General features: G+C 51.5%; 1 protein-coding gene across 17 annotated transcripts in view; it reads left to right on the top strand.

Moving 5' to 3' along the window:
• The window catches only part of MICAL3 (microtubule associated monooxygenase, calponin and LIM domain containing 3), a 156,363-nt gene that overhangs the window by 61,927 nt on the left and 79,743 nt on the right, over nt 1–14,693 (top strand). The gene's annotated exons all lie outside the window — the stretch shown is intronic.

Genomic DNA, 14,693 nt, shown 5'->3' with positions numbered 1-14,693 from the left:
TCCATCGAGTCGGTGATGCCATCTAACCATCTCATCCTCCATCATCCCCTTCTCCTCCTGCTCTCAATCTTTGCCAGCATCAGGGTCTTTTCCAGTGAGTCAGCTCTTCATATCAGGTGGCCAAAGTATTGGAGTTTCAGCTTCAACATCAGTCCTTCCATTGAACACCCAGGGCTGATCTCCTTTAGGGTGGACTGGTTGGATGTCCTTGCTGTCTAAGGGACTCTCAAGAGTCTTCTGCAACACCACAGTTCAAAAACATAAGTTCTTCAGTGCTCAGCTTTTTTTTTATGGTCCAACTCTCAAATCCATACATGACTACTGGAAAAACTGTAGCTTTGACTAAACAGACCTTTGTTGGCAAAGTAATGTTTCTGCTTTTTAATATGCTATCTAGGTTGGTCATAACTTTTCTTCCAAGGAGCAAGTGTCTTTTAATTTCATGGCGGTAGTCACCATCTGCAGTGATTTTGGAGTCCCCCAAAATAAAGTCTGTCACAGTTTCCAGTGTTTCCCTATCTATTTGCCATGAAGTGATGGGACCGGATGCCATGATCTTAGTTTTCTGAATGTTGAGTTTTAAGCCACCTTTTTCACTCTCCTCTTTCATGTTCATCAAGAGGCTCTTTAGTTCTTCGCTTTCTGCCATTTAGCTGGTGTCATCTGCATATCTGAGGTTATTGATAGTTCTCCTGGCAATCTTGATTCCAGCTTGTGCTTCATCCAGCCTGGCAGGCATGCATGTGTATGCACTAAGTTGCTTCAGTCATGTCCTACTCTTTATGACCCTATGGACTGTAGCCCACCAAGCTCTTCTGTCCCTGGGATCCTCCAGACAAGAACACTGGGGTGGGTTGCCATATCCTCCTCCAGGGGATCTTCCCCACCCAGGGATCAAAGCCGCATCTCTTATGTCTTCTGCATTGTCAGGCGGGTTCTTTACCACGAGAGCCACCTGGGAAGCCCACAGGGACAGTCACTGTATTTTTATTCACCTTCGTAATTTCAAAGCCAAGTATCAGACCTGATATATACCACTCATTCAATAAACGATTTGCTGAATGGAGTTGGTTGGTTGGTTTAGTCGCTAAGTTATGTCCGCCTCTTGCGATCCCATGGACTGTAGCCCGCCAGGCTCCTCTGTCCATTGGATTTTCCAGGCAAGAATACTAGAGTGGATTGCCATTTCCTTCTCCAGGGGATCTTCCTGACAGAGAAACTGAACCTGGGTCTCCTGCATTGCAGGCAGATTCTTTACTGACTGAGCTATGAGGGAGTAAAAGTCAGCAAAACGTGTGGGTCTTCTAGAAAACAGTGAGTCTGGGGACTGACTCTTGTGTGGTACCCCAGGCCGCTGTAGCAGCACCGCGTGTGGTTCTGGACAGGCTGGACTGCTGCCTTGTCTCTGCACCCCCTGTCCCCATGCCTTCCCGCCCATTTGAGACCCCGGGTGCGCAGGGACTGTGGTGAGTCTCCCCTTCGAAAGGGAAGCCCCCTCTGGACCTTGGAACTTGGTGCTAGGGAGTCGGCAGCTGCCAGGCAGGAGCACATGTTCTGTTGGTGTCCAGAAACACACCCCTAGGCTCTGGCCGCACCCGGCGGGCTGCCCTGGGTCTTGGCCAGCAATGCTGCGTCAGGTCCTTCACTGTTGTGAGGGGTGCAGTGCAGATTCCAGTGGCGTGTGCTGCCCAGAGTCTGTTCTCTCAGGACATGGGCAAAAAGGTCCTGGTTTTGTTTGTTTCTAGACTTTTTTTTTTAATGGTGGTATGACGGGGGAGAAGGCTAAGTGCCGAAGAATTGATGCTTTTGAACTGTGGTGTTGGAGAAGACTCTTGAGAGTCCCTTGGACTGCAAGGAGATCCAACCAGTCCATTCTGAAGGAGATCAGCCCTGGGATTTCTAGGGAAGGAATGATGCTAAAGCTGAAACTCCAGTAGTTTGGCCACCTCATGAGAAGAGTTGACTCATTGGAAAAGACTCTGATGCTGGGAGGGATTAGGGGCAGGAGGAGAAGAGGACGACAGAGGATGAGATGGCTAGATGGCATCACTGACTCAATGGACGTGAGTCTGAATGAACTCTGGGAGTTGGTGATGGACAGGGAGGCCTGGTGTGCTGTGATTCATGGGGTCACGAAGAGTCGGACGTGACTGAGTGACTGAACTGAACCGAACTGAATGACGGGGGAGCCTGGTGGGCTGCCGTCTATGGGGTCGCACAGAGTCGGACACAACTGAAGCGACTTAGCAGCGGCAGCAGCAGCAACGTATGTTCTTAAAGTGCACAAATCTTAAGTATTACAAGTCCTGTGTGTACACACACACACACACACACACACAGATGTGTATGTATATATACACCTCTGCATGTGTCCGTCGCTCAGCTGGGAGCCGATCAGTATAAAATCTGGGAGACAGGGATTTCTTACAGAAGTCGGACCTTCCCCACCATGGGAAGTGTTGGGGCAGTGATGGTCCAGATGAGGGGTTGGAGGTCACAGGGGAGTCCCTCTTCAGTCTGCCCAAGTCATCAGTCTGGGTGGACAGGTCAGAGCTCCTGGAGACCTGCTGTCCATTGGGGCTCACCGGGGTCTGGTGCTGGTGGGGCCTGCTGTTGGGCAGCAGGGTCAGCGGCGAGAAGGGAGAGCTGGGTGGAATGGAGGGAGAGCGAGGATGAGCTGGAACCCCGGCGCCTCTGTCTCTGTTCATCTGCACATCTGACTGTTGAGACCTTCGGAAAGGTGTGGCCTCCAAACCTTGTACGAGTTGCATTTCTGACCAGTTCTAACTCAGAGCTCTGGGGGTTCTGGGAAACATAGTTCCCAGCTGAACCAAACTGACACAGTGCTGCCTGGCCACCCATGTGACACCATCCAGATCAGGGTCCCACTGGCGCCCCTTGCCCCTTCCCTGACAGTGACTCCACCCCACCAGCCCCAGCCATTATTCTTGATGGACTTCTTCAACTCCATAGATTTGGGGGCTTTTGTTTTTGATTTTTTGGCTGTGGCTTGTGGCTCTTAGTTCCCTGACCAGGGATTGAACCTGGGCCCTTGGCAGGGAAGCACAGGGTCCTAACCAGTGGACTGCCAGGGAGCTGCCTCGCCCGTAGATGTGACTTGTGTTTGTCCTTGGTCTCTACAGAGAGGAGCCTGGTACTGTGTTCGCTCCTGTGCCCGTCTGCCTTCTCGTGCTCTCCGTTGGTCTGTGCTCGGCGTCCGCGTTGCTGCGTGAGGCGGTAGTTCATAGTAGTATTCCGTTGCTGCTGCTTATTTCTCATTTTGTATTTGGGTGACTTGCGTTTTAGAGTATTGTGAACTATAATGCTATATACAATAAATGCGTGTGTCTGTGTAATGCCATAAGCATTGTTGTACTTGTCTTTGGGTTAATATAGACATAGATTTCTTTCAGAAGTATTCCCAGGAATAGAATGTCTGAGTTTTATGGTAGAGTTTCTTCAACTTCTGAAACTACTACTGAGCAGTTTTCCAAAGTGGTTGTAGGTTGACACGCTGGTTGTTGAGCTTATATTCTGAGTGTCTAGTTGTTGGTCATTCTAATGAGTGGGCAGCGGTTTCTCACTGTGGTTCTGACTGAATTTTATTGATGACTAATAATATTGGGTACCTGTTCAGATGCTTTTTGGCAATTTGGATGTCCTTTGTGAAGTACCTAGTCAGGTATTTTGGTTGTTTTTCATTGAGTATCTGCTGGTTTCTTATGGGTTTGTATAAATCCTTTAAATATTCTGAATATGAGGCTTTTCTTCATTACAAGTAACCCTTTGGCTTTAAGGAAGTGTGTTCCTTCTTAAACTGGAAACAGATCAGGGTCCAGGCATGTTTGAGAAAGGAAGCCTTTGGGAAAAATGTGGTTATTTGTTGCTCCTTTCTTGGGGAACTAATATGTTGTAGGTTTGGATGTTAGCAGCTCACGTCACTTGTGGTTTTAAAAATAAAATATTGGACGCACAAGTATTTCTACGGCTTTTTAAAAATGGAACTTATCTTGAACACTCAAAATATGTACTCATAAACCAAAAATCCATTCCATAGGGATCTGCATACTTGTCGTGGCTCTGACACTCTGCTAAATTCTGGTGGTAGAAACCTGAGAGGAACTTGCTACCTCCAGGAGCGCCGGGTGGGAGCAGGGGAAAGGGGTGTGCCCAGAGAAGTGAGGAGCGAAGGTGTCCAGAGGGCCTCAGACGGGACGTGGAGCCGAAGCCGTCATGGGTGGTGAGTGGCCTCACGGCTGTGGTGGGCCTTGTGCAGAGACGACCCGAGGGGGTTGGCTGTGTGTGTGCGATGGGGAAGCATGTCCTTGACCATGAACCACGCTGCACAGGGAGGAGTGAGGCGGCTTCCTGAAGCAGCAGATAGATAGATAGAGATAGGTGTGTGTTGGCAGTGGAGAGTAGGCTGCTACTAGCAGCTAAGGAGTTCAGTGTGTCAGTGAAATGATGAGCTTTGCTTAGAAAGACCACTTTGGAAGAAACACGACATGCAAATTGGATTACAGAGTTGTGGTGGGGTCTACAAACTCATACACCCATGTCCATAGCAACATTATTGACAATCAGAAAGTGGACACGACCCGTGTCCCATTCGTGGATGAGCACACACATGCAATGTGTAATTAGTGGAACAGTTTTCAGGCGTGTTAAACAGCGCCAATCAGCATTGGAAACATTGTGCTCAGTGAGACAAGCCAGGCATAGGAGGACAGATGCTGCATAACTCTGCTTTTCTGAGTCGCCTAGAGCGGGCAAACTGGCAGCAACGGCAGTGGGCACTGCCTCCCATTCAGCAGCCCAGCACCTGTTGGAACAGGTTCATCTTCAGACTGGGAAGTTATTAAAACACCGCGAGATTGATGGAAATGTTCTTCTAAAACTGCTGTGGCAATGGTTGCATAGTTTGGTGAATTTACTAAAAAACCATTGAATCATACACTTAAAACAGATGACTCTTATGGTGTGTAAGTTATACGTCAGAGTTGTCTAGAGAACCACTCCCTCCGGCCCTGAGCGCTGCACCACGCCTGCCTGGGTGTGCTCTCGTGGGCAGTGGGGGCCCGCACAGAGCTCTTACGGCTCTCTGCCAAGCCCCGCAGGTTGTGAGTGAGGAACTGGCACAGCCTGGGCTCTGCCTTGGCTCCTCTGATCTGGCTGTGCCAGGGCGTCCAGCCCCTGACCTGGCTGGAGCATCCAGCCAGGGAGCAAGCCCCACCCGTCTGTTTCTTGCGCGGGGCTGAAGGGGAGGCGCCTAGAGGCCTGTGACCCAGTTAGTCCTTTATGTGGATCCCATTACTTTTCCCCCTCTAGCTGTTTGGCCATTTTATTGCTCTGTTATCACTTGATTTCAGGGTGAACAGGAATTTTAGTGAAACTCAAATCTTACAGTATGACTGTTTCTCAGCGGTTCCATTTGAAGGGTCATCGGGAGAGGTGGCTATCTATATTCTCTCACTGCTTATCATCTCCTGCCTTCTTTTCCAAATTCCCCAGCTGATTGAAAAGGAGGTAAACAGATTTCCCTGCCTTCAGCGTAGTGTCACTCTGTGCATTTGGACTGCAGCACACGAAGCGGGCGTGGTTCACCACCTGATTGTTACTAACTTCCTCTTCAGGAGCCGGACACTTCTGGACGACAGAGACCTGGCCCACCTGTTGTATTGTCAGCGCCTGTTGTTAAAAAATACACTTGCTGTTAGACGGGATCGTGGCCTCAGTGTGAACAGGCGGGTTGAATCGCCCCACAGGAAGTAGGCAGTGAGCACAAAGAGAGGCTGCCCTTGGCCGGGGGTGGGGTGGTCATCCTCGTGTAACAGTTACTGCATCCTGCTTTGCTCATGCTGTGATATGAGAAGACTCTGGGGCTTCTGGTCAGATGTCTGAGACAGAAGGCTGCTTAGTTAAGGCCCTTTACAAGGTCTTTGTGTCTGATGTCCAGTCTCTGCCTCAGATGTGTAATTAGTGGAACAGATACAGTCCCTTTTCCCTGCCCACAGGGAGTGTTATTTCTGAAAGTGAAATACGCAGTTGGTACCCAAAAGGGGGAACCTCAGAGTGAGATGCTCCCAGATGACCTGGTCATGCTCGGCATCGAGTGGTCCTGTCTCAGCTGAGGTACTGAGGTCCCCCAGCTTGCAAGAGGGCTTCCTGGAGGCAGGCCCGCCTCAGCCACAGGGGGTGAGAGGGTTGGGCAGTAGATCATGCCTACTGCCACCCCTAGGGAACACTTGGTACAACACGTCAGGTCCCAGTGACTCAGCCAGTGAGAGCTTGGGCACGGGTCTCAGAAAATCTAGCTGTGGTCAGGGAACAGCATGTCACCCGAAGCTTGCCGCTGCTGGACCAGAGCAGGATGCTGAAGGCGGCCGTCCCCCCACGGCCGTGGGGTGCTGCTGGTGTTTAGGACGTGGGCAGATGTGGAGCAGAGCCTTCAGGCCCTAGGGGGGCCTCGTTGCCTAATGTTGTTGGTGCTGAACTAAGTGAAGATTAATTAGTCCTCTGTGGAGAAACCTTGGTTAAGTGTTGGCCTTGAGCCCAGAGTAGTTGGAATTTTGGAGCCCGAAGGTCTCATGGCAGTTGATTTTTGGCAATTTGTCTTTGGGAGAAAAGAAACTCAAGTCTTGGCTATACTTCAGCATCCACCGCCCCCCCCCCCCCACTAGACAGGAAGGGGGTCATCCCTAGGGCAGGGGTGGCGTAAGTAAGGAGGAGTTGTGGGCTGTGCCCTTTCAGGAGCCTGCCAGAGTACAGCTTGAGTTCACAATATTCCTTAAGTGTAAGGAAATGAAGTTTGTTGTTACCTCCCCCCGACCTTTTCTGTTTTTTTTTCTAACCAGATGGACTCTTTCTCTCCTGAAGGGGTTGGGCTGTAGCTGCAGGAGTGATTGTCGATGGTCAGAGCTCAGTGGAGTCAGTAGGATGAGAGGGCTGCTTTGAGGAGTGTCCGATCCAGAGAAGATTGTGTTTTGCTGGGGAATTATGCCTTAGCCCCATGCCCCACCCCACCCCCACGTTTTTAAAGATTTTTTTTTTTTTTTATTGTGGGACCAGTTTTAAAGTCTTTATTGAATTTCTTACAATATTGCTTCTGTTTTCTGTTTTGGTTTTTTGCCCACGAGACATGTGGGATATGGGATCTTTGCTCCCTGATCAGGGATTGAACCTGTACCCACCCCCTGCATTGGAAGGTGCAGTCTTAACCACTGGGCCACCAGGAACATCCCAGTCCCATGCCCTCTTAAGCTAATTGGGAAGGGAAAGTATATTCTGTAGAACTGGTTTATGATTAGCCCTCATGGTTAATTTCTGCTTTGGAAACAGCTGAGAGGAGTGGCTAGTCGCACTCTCTCCCGAGGCCCGGAGCTGAGGCAGATCAGGTCATTTTGCCTGGTGTGTGGGTGGAGGTGAAGAGGTTGTCATCGACATGTGAGAGATCTTTTTCCTCCTTTACCTGCTGGCCTCTTGAAACAGCTCTGTCATCGCACTCCTGTTTTACAACCAGTCTTAACACCTGCTTTATCGCCTCCTTCCTTCCGTGTTTCCGTCTCCAAGAACCATGTGGGTAGCCGGTGAGTCTTCTCCTTTAGACTGTCTAGCCCCCAGGGAGCTTAGACATCACTGTGTTGGTGACCAGGGACACTGTAGTATCTGAAGAAGCTGTAAATGAGGTCCTGAAACGTCGACTGAAAACAAAAGTCCTTTTCTTCATTGAGAACTGTCCAGAGCTGCCTCAGGTACTCCCTTTGGCCACTTCCGAGTCCTGCTCTCCGCCCCTTAAGTCAATAACAAGTTAGTAACAGACGGATCGTCACGTGTCCTTTTTCTCCTTTCTGGATTCTGTGACAGTAGACTCTGTGGCCCACATGAGCCTCTCATTCTCTCTCTCCTCCTTCCCATTGACACATGTGCTGAGTGCAAAACAGAAATGAACGCCTCTTCCTGCCAGCTAGCACCCCTGAGCTGCCGGGAGGCAGACCTGGGCTTTACCCCAGAGCAGTGGGGAGTGTGGAGGGGAGGAGGGGCGGCCCAGGTGAGCAGGAGCACGGGGGTGGAGGGCAGGGTGTGACGGCCGTGCTGCGTGGGGGAAACACACGACTGCACGTGGGGCTCTGCGCATGTGCATCCAGGGCGGCTGAGGACGGCGGTCTGTGTGTGGGTGGGAGGACGCGAGGTGGCTGCTAGACCTCTGGGGCCTTGGGAACCTTGCTGAAGCTTTGGATTACTTCCTGGAAACAGTGGGCTAGTGGGGGATGTAGCAGATCACATTTAAGGGAAGAGATCACATTTTTTCTTTGAAAAGTGCGCTCAGCACTCCTGTAGGGAGTTTAAGATTGAGAGGCAGTTGTAATGGTCCAAGCTGGAGACCACAGGTGTTCCACCAGAATACAGATAGGGAGGTCCTAGAGAGTTCGAATCAACAGGTCTTTGCTCTGAGGTGATTGGATTAAGGGGTGGACACAGAGCAGGGTCTGAAATGACCCCCAGTCTTCGTTGGCGGGTGGACAGTGGTGGCATCTGAGCGCGTAGTGGGAGAGAGCCGGGGAAGATTGGCGGGTGGACGGTGGTGGCATCTGAGCGCATAGGGGGAGAGAGCCGGGGAAGAGAGCAGTGTCCCGTGTGCACTGCTTAGTCGGGGACCCCATGGAGTGTCTGCATGAAGATGTCCAGTAGCGTTTGGCTGTCAGGAGCAAGGTCAGCAAAGATAGAAGTGTTGTGGGGGGGTCGTCCAGTTTATGAAGAGAGGGGGGCAGCCGGAACAGCTGTAGCCGTGTGAGGGAGCTGAGCAGTGTGAGACCAGTTAGTGGCTGAGAGCAGGAGGCCGAGCCAGGGAGAGGAGGGTTTCCAGGAAGAGTTCCAGAAAGCAAATGAGTGAGATAAGGACTGAAGTGTCAGCCTTTCACGCCGCCCTTGGTGGAGTGATGGAGACAGAAGCCAGACTGAGAGGCAGGGGAAGGTGACAGGGCTCTCCAGGGGGTCCAGCGGTGGGGACAGGCGTGTAGAGGGGAGTTAGGAGGACAGGGAGGCAGCAGAAGGGAGGGGCCGCAGCTGGAGATGTGCACGGGGAGGAGGTGTGGGAAGGCGGGAGTGGGGAGTACGGGCGGGCGCACAGAACGTGAATGACCTGACGCCCTGAGCTGTACACGTAAGGATGCCCCAGACGTTCGATCGTAGATGGGGCCAGCTTCAGAAGAGAACGCGAGGCCCCTGACTGGCGGGACATCCCGAGGGGCGCGAGGACAGCGAGTGCAGGTGGAGAGGCAAAGGCGCTGCCTCTGCCCCTGCAGGCGGGGTGCCGAGAGTGGGCAGGTGGGCGCGGATGGGGGCCTGAATCCAGCCAGCCTTGCCCCCACCCAGACTGGGTCCCGGCTCAGTGTGGGCCGCGTCAGTGTGCGCTGCCGGCTTGTCTTCCTCCTGCAGCTCAGAGGAGCCGCCTCCCCACCCCACTCCTGAAGCTGTGGTGTCAGGTGTCTAGCTGTCTGTTGGTGCCCCCCACCTTCTCCACTCATCCCTGGGCACCTTGTCACAAGCTGGTGGGCGGTGCTGCTCCCCCTTGTCGTCAGCCCCAAGTGAGGGCTGCAGACACCCTGGCTTATGACAGCAGCATGGATTTCTGAGGCAGATTTCACACACACACACACACACACACACACACACACACACACACACACACACACACACAACTTGGATCTGGAAAGCTTGTAGGTCCTTCACTTTATCTTTTGGGGCAGGTGGGCTGGAGCTGCCATGTAGCGTTTCCTGACACTGATAAATTCTTCTCTGGAACCAGATTCTTTGATGGGGGCGGGGGGACAGTTACTCTGAAACTGTTTGGCTGTGAAAACAAAGCTGCCTCCAGGTCTTGGCTCCTCTCCTGCTGGGTGGGGCCCGTGTGAGCAGGTGTGGCCTTGGAGAAGGCCTGGGTCCCCTAGTAGGACCCCTCATAGGACTCCAGGTGTGCATGTTCCTGCTCTCAACCTGGTGGCTCTGAGCGCATTTTCATTTGATTCCTCTTCATCTCATGTCCCAGCAGAGTTCTGCCTGAACCCCAATGCCACCCGTCCGTGCACTAATCTGAGAGGTACTTGTGTGCTGCTCTGAGTCAGAAATGGGTTCTGGGTGCGACGGTGCAGCAGGGAGCAAAGGGCAAAAGTCCTTGTTCTCACAGAGTTCACATTCTAGAGAGGAGGACCGGCAGTAAATAGCATTTACAGTATGTCGGATTGCGGTGAGTGCTTCAGGGGGAAGCAAAGATGAGCCGGTGCGGGTCAGGGAGGGCCACACCGAGGAGGCAACACCCGAATAGCAGCCTGGGGTGGTGAAGGTGCGGCACACACGTGCCAGCCTTTCAGAGAACGGGCGCCCCGTGTGGAGTGAGGTTTTCCTCTGTTCCCACGATGTTTCTAGGACCTGACACAGTGCTCGGCACGCAGCGGCTGCTCAGTAGTGTGTTCTGCATGTACGACTGGACCTGGGGGACAGTATTTCAGATGAGGGGACAGTGAGGGCTTGCAGGCAGCAAGGAGGCCCGTGTGGCTGAGGGGCCGAGCGTGGGGGCCACAGGAGGAGAAGCGAGAGGGTGAGGTCAGGGGTGTGGGCTCCCGGGACCTTCTCGGGGGATCCGTGAGCTGAGAACTCTCACGGTAACACTAGGCTGGAGGGGCTTGTCTGCTCACTAGCTTATGGTGGGGTTTTCTAGAGCTGCGTGATATACGCAGCAGATGGAGGGTGCAGGAAGCAGGTGTGAGAGCCCAGTTGTCTTAAGTCGATGTTGTCACTCTAATCGCTAAATTTTTGTTTTGGAAAATATTTTATGAAAGAGAATCTTAATTGTGTTACTGTGTTTTAGTTCAGTCTCTCAGTCGTGTCTGGCTCTTTGCGACCCCATGGACTGCAGCACACCAGGCTTCCCTGTCTGTCACCAACTCTCAGAGCTTGCTCAAACTCACGACCATTTAGTCGGTGGTGCCATCCAACCATCTCATCCTCTGTCATCCCCTTCTCCTCCTGCCTTCAATCTTTCCCAGCATTGGTCTTTTCCAATGAGTCAGTTCTTCGCATCAGGTGGGCAAAGTATTGGAGCTTCCGCTTCAGCATCAGTCCTTCCAATAAATATTCAGCACTGATTTCCTTTAGGATGGACTGGTTGGATCTTCTTGCAGTCCAAGGGACTCTAAAGTATTCTCTAACACCACAGTTCAAAAGCATCACTTTTTCGGCACTCAGCTTTCTGTATAGTCTAACTCTCACATCCATACATGACTACTGGAAAAACCATAGCTTTGCCTAGACGGACCTTCATTGGTAAAGTAATGTCTCTGCTTTTTACGTGCTGTCTAGGTTGGTCATAACTTTTCTTACAAGGAGCAAGAGTCTTTTAATTTCATGGTTGCAATCACACTGCAATTTGCAGTGATTTTGGAGCCCCCCAAAATAAAGTCTGTCAGTTTCCATTGTTTCCCCATCTATTTGCCATCAAGTGATGGGACTAGATGCCATGTGGGCCACTGTAAAAATGTTGGCTTTAATGCTGCTTTGGGAGCTTTGTCCATCTAGGGGGAGGGGTCCTGGAGGGGTCTCCGGGCAGCCCCGCTGCCATCCTTGTGGGGTTGTCATGTCCCTTTGGGCTGCCACAGGGCCTCGAATCAGCAGAGCCTCTTGAGCAGCTGCCCTGCGCCTGGAGCCTGGTGCATGGGGCTGAGCTCCAAGGAGCGGGGCCAGCCCGTGTACAGGTAGACAGCTTCTGGCTGTGCTTTTCCACAGCCTCAGTGAGCGTCTCTCTCCGTCTCTTTCCTCACCTGCCCACCTGGATCCTCATGGCCCTCAGACTCTTGGTCTCTGTCCCACAGCTCTGGACTCTTGGTAGTGACTAGGCTGAGGTTCCCCTCCTGTCCTGCCGTGAGTCCCTACGCCAGCCCGAGTAGTGCTGGATGACTCACAGGTGCTGTGTGGTCCATCGCTCCCTGCGAGGTGCCGCTGCAGGATGCAGGCTGGGGAGCAGAAACTCGGAGTCCCTGTGACACCAGAGCACCCTGGCCTTTATTGACTGAAGGGCTCCGTCTCAAAGAGGCAATACGGTGATACATTGTAAGAAGAATCCTGGTTGTGTATCCTTGCTCACGTCACCTGAAGATGCCTTTCTGGAGGCTCTATGCCTGGCGGCCGTGCATTGTTCTGACGGCACTGTTTCTCTAGCTGTGCCTGAGTGGTTCTTCCTTCATGGCAGCTCGGGCCTTGGGCTCTAGGGCCGGAACCTGGCCGCACCGCTCTCCTGCTGTGTGACTCTTAAGTGTCTTTAAGCAGCACTTTCCTGTCTGCAAAACGCAGGTGGTAGATTGCAGTGGAGGCTGAGATGCCGTCTGGATCTGACCTCTAGCAACTCCTCAGCGTTGGCCGCTTTCACGACAGTCCTTGTATCTTCCATGTGAACGTCGGAGTTTGGCAGGAACTTGCTGGCAGGCCTTCTCCTCCAGCCCCTCCTGCCCAGTGCCCTGGTCACACCCTCTGGGACAGGCAGGGGTGGGCGGCGGGCACAAAGGAGGCTTCACCACATTCTTCTTTCTTTCAAAAGACAGAGCGGTCTTGAGTTCTCTCATTCTGTTATGTGAGTAGCCACTTACTTAGCTTAATGTAACCTTTTGTGAATGGGATTATCAACTACTAGTTAATAGTAACACTTCTGTCATTTACTGGGTCTGGCTGTGCACCCAGCAGTGCTAACAGTTTGCATTCATTACCTCAATTCCTGCAAAAAACCCTTTGATTCATTGAACATTGCCTTCATTTTGCAGGTGAAGATAACTTCTTGAGATCCCGGGCCTGGGGCTAGTGTTCTTTTTGATTCTTTGTTTTTCTGGGTTGTCTGGGGGCAGGCATCTGCATTGCATTGGCATCAGCTGTTATGTTTACTGGTGTTTGGTTCTGACTTGGACTTTCTTTCTAGTATTTGCTTGGGGTGACAAAGGGCAGGGGTCATTTCTTTTTAAAGTTCAGTTTTATATATATTTTATTTTTTGATCCTTCAATATTTTATTTTTGTGATCTCTCTCTATATGTACTTACAGAAATGTTTGATTGACATGTGGCTGACCTGTGCTGTAGAGCGCAGTGACTCAGTTGTACACATAGATACTCTTCCTGTGTTTTCTCTTCCCTCGTGGTCTATCACAAGGTACTGAGTGTGTTCCCTGTGCCATACAGTAGGACCTTATTGTTTGTCTGCTCTGAGTATAATGGTTTGCATTTACCAGCCCCAAATTCCTTGCCTATCCCTCTCCCTCCCCGCTTCCCCCTGTCAACCACGGGTCTGTTCTCTACGAGCAGAAGTCCTTTCTGACTCATTGGTCAACTGTGTAGGTGTTTTTCCTGAAGAAATAGATTGCTATTGAAGAAAGTAAAATAAAAGGTTTTGAGAAAACACAGTATTGGGGATGAGTGTTGTTCAGAATTGGAGACTTGGAGGAGAACCCAGAGGTCATGGTCCAGGCTCTTCCTGGCCCGCTCTAGAGAGGGCTGTTTCATAGCCAGAATAAAGTGGTCTGAGGGCCCATAGCAGAGTGCTGCATTCATAGTTGCTCTTCCGGCCCAGCCGTCTGCTCTTGCATAGCCCTCACGTTAGATAGAAGTTTTCTCTGTCACCTCCATCCACTTCTCCGCCTCTTGTCCCCAGCCACGCAGGGACCCCAGACAGATGCACTTGTCAACTCCATAGACACTAGAGTGTTTCTGCTGGAGCTGCAGAGACTCAGTCCCTGCCCTGAGCCTGTGGGGTGGGGGTGGGGATGCTCAGTCACGTGCTTGCGGAATTAGGACCGGTGGGCAGGACTAAAGAGCAGAACCAGGGAATGGGGAGGGCCACCTGGAGGCTTCTGTGTCCTCAGCATCCTGCCAAGTGTTCATCTGATGCTAAATAGGATGGAAAGTCAGAGAACAGGGAATGGAGCGAAGTCAGGAACAAGGATCATGAAAAGGTCTGCTTTCCTTCTTGTGTTGTGAGCTGCTTCCTGGGAACCAGAGAACCTTATCCCAGGGCCGTGAGGGATGAGACGGCTTTGGGACCAGAGCTGGGAAGCAGTTGGGGTGACAAAGAGCTTCATTTCCAGATGGTCTGATTTAGTTAGCCGCCCCAGGCAAGGGACTCAGTGTCCCCATCCACAGATGATGGTGATGGCCTGGGCGGTCCTTTTTAGAGAGACTGATCAAGAACGCAAGGCGTTTGGCCACCTTGGTCCTTGTTTCCGCAAACACGAAGAAATCTCTGTAAGTTTCCTCCTAATGACATTCTAAAACAAGCCTTCCTGTTTGCCTGCCTTCTAAGGTCTGTTCAGACAAGCAGCGCCTCTGAGTGCACTAGGAAGGGAGCATTTCATAGATTCCTTCGTACGAGTCAGCTTTGCACACATGCTGGTATATTAGTGGTGGAGAAGCTCAGGAGAAATTTAACCAAACTTGGCTCTGATTTTTTATCCTTGAAGTATAACTGTCATTTTGTTGTTTTGATTCTCTTTCCTTTTTCTATCTTTAAAAATAAATCTCCTCCACCCCTCAAGTAACCACCCATCTATTCTAAGAGCCAGAGATTGAGTGTTCTCAAACCAGCCATGAGTCAGTGACAGCCTCTTGCTCTTATAAATAGAAACATAGACTCTGTTCCCGCGTGTTCTTCATAGGCTGTCTCT

The sequence above is a fragment of the Bos grunniens genome, chromosome 5 (assembly GCF_055505025.1).
Source record: "Bos grunniens cultivar Pamir isolate PY7600 chromosome 5, Bosgru_T2T1.0, whole genome shotgun sequence".
Classification (NCBI taxonomy): Eukaryota; Metazoa; Chordata; class Mammalia; order Artiodactyla; family Bovidae; genus Bos; species Bos grunniens.
The sequence above is the reverse complement of the archived record's forward strand: the minus strand, read 5'-3'. Positions and strand labels throughout refer to the sequence as shown.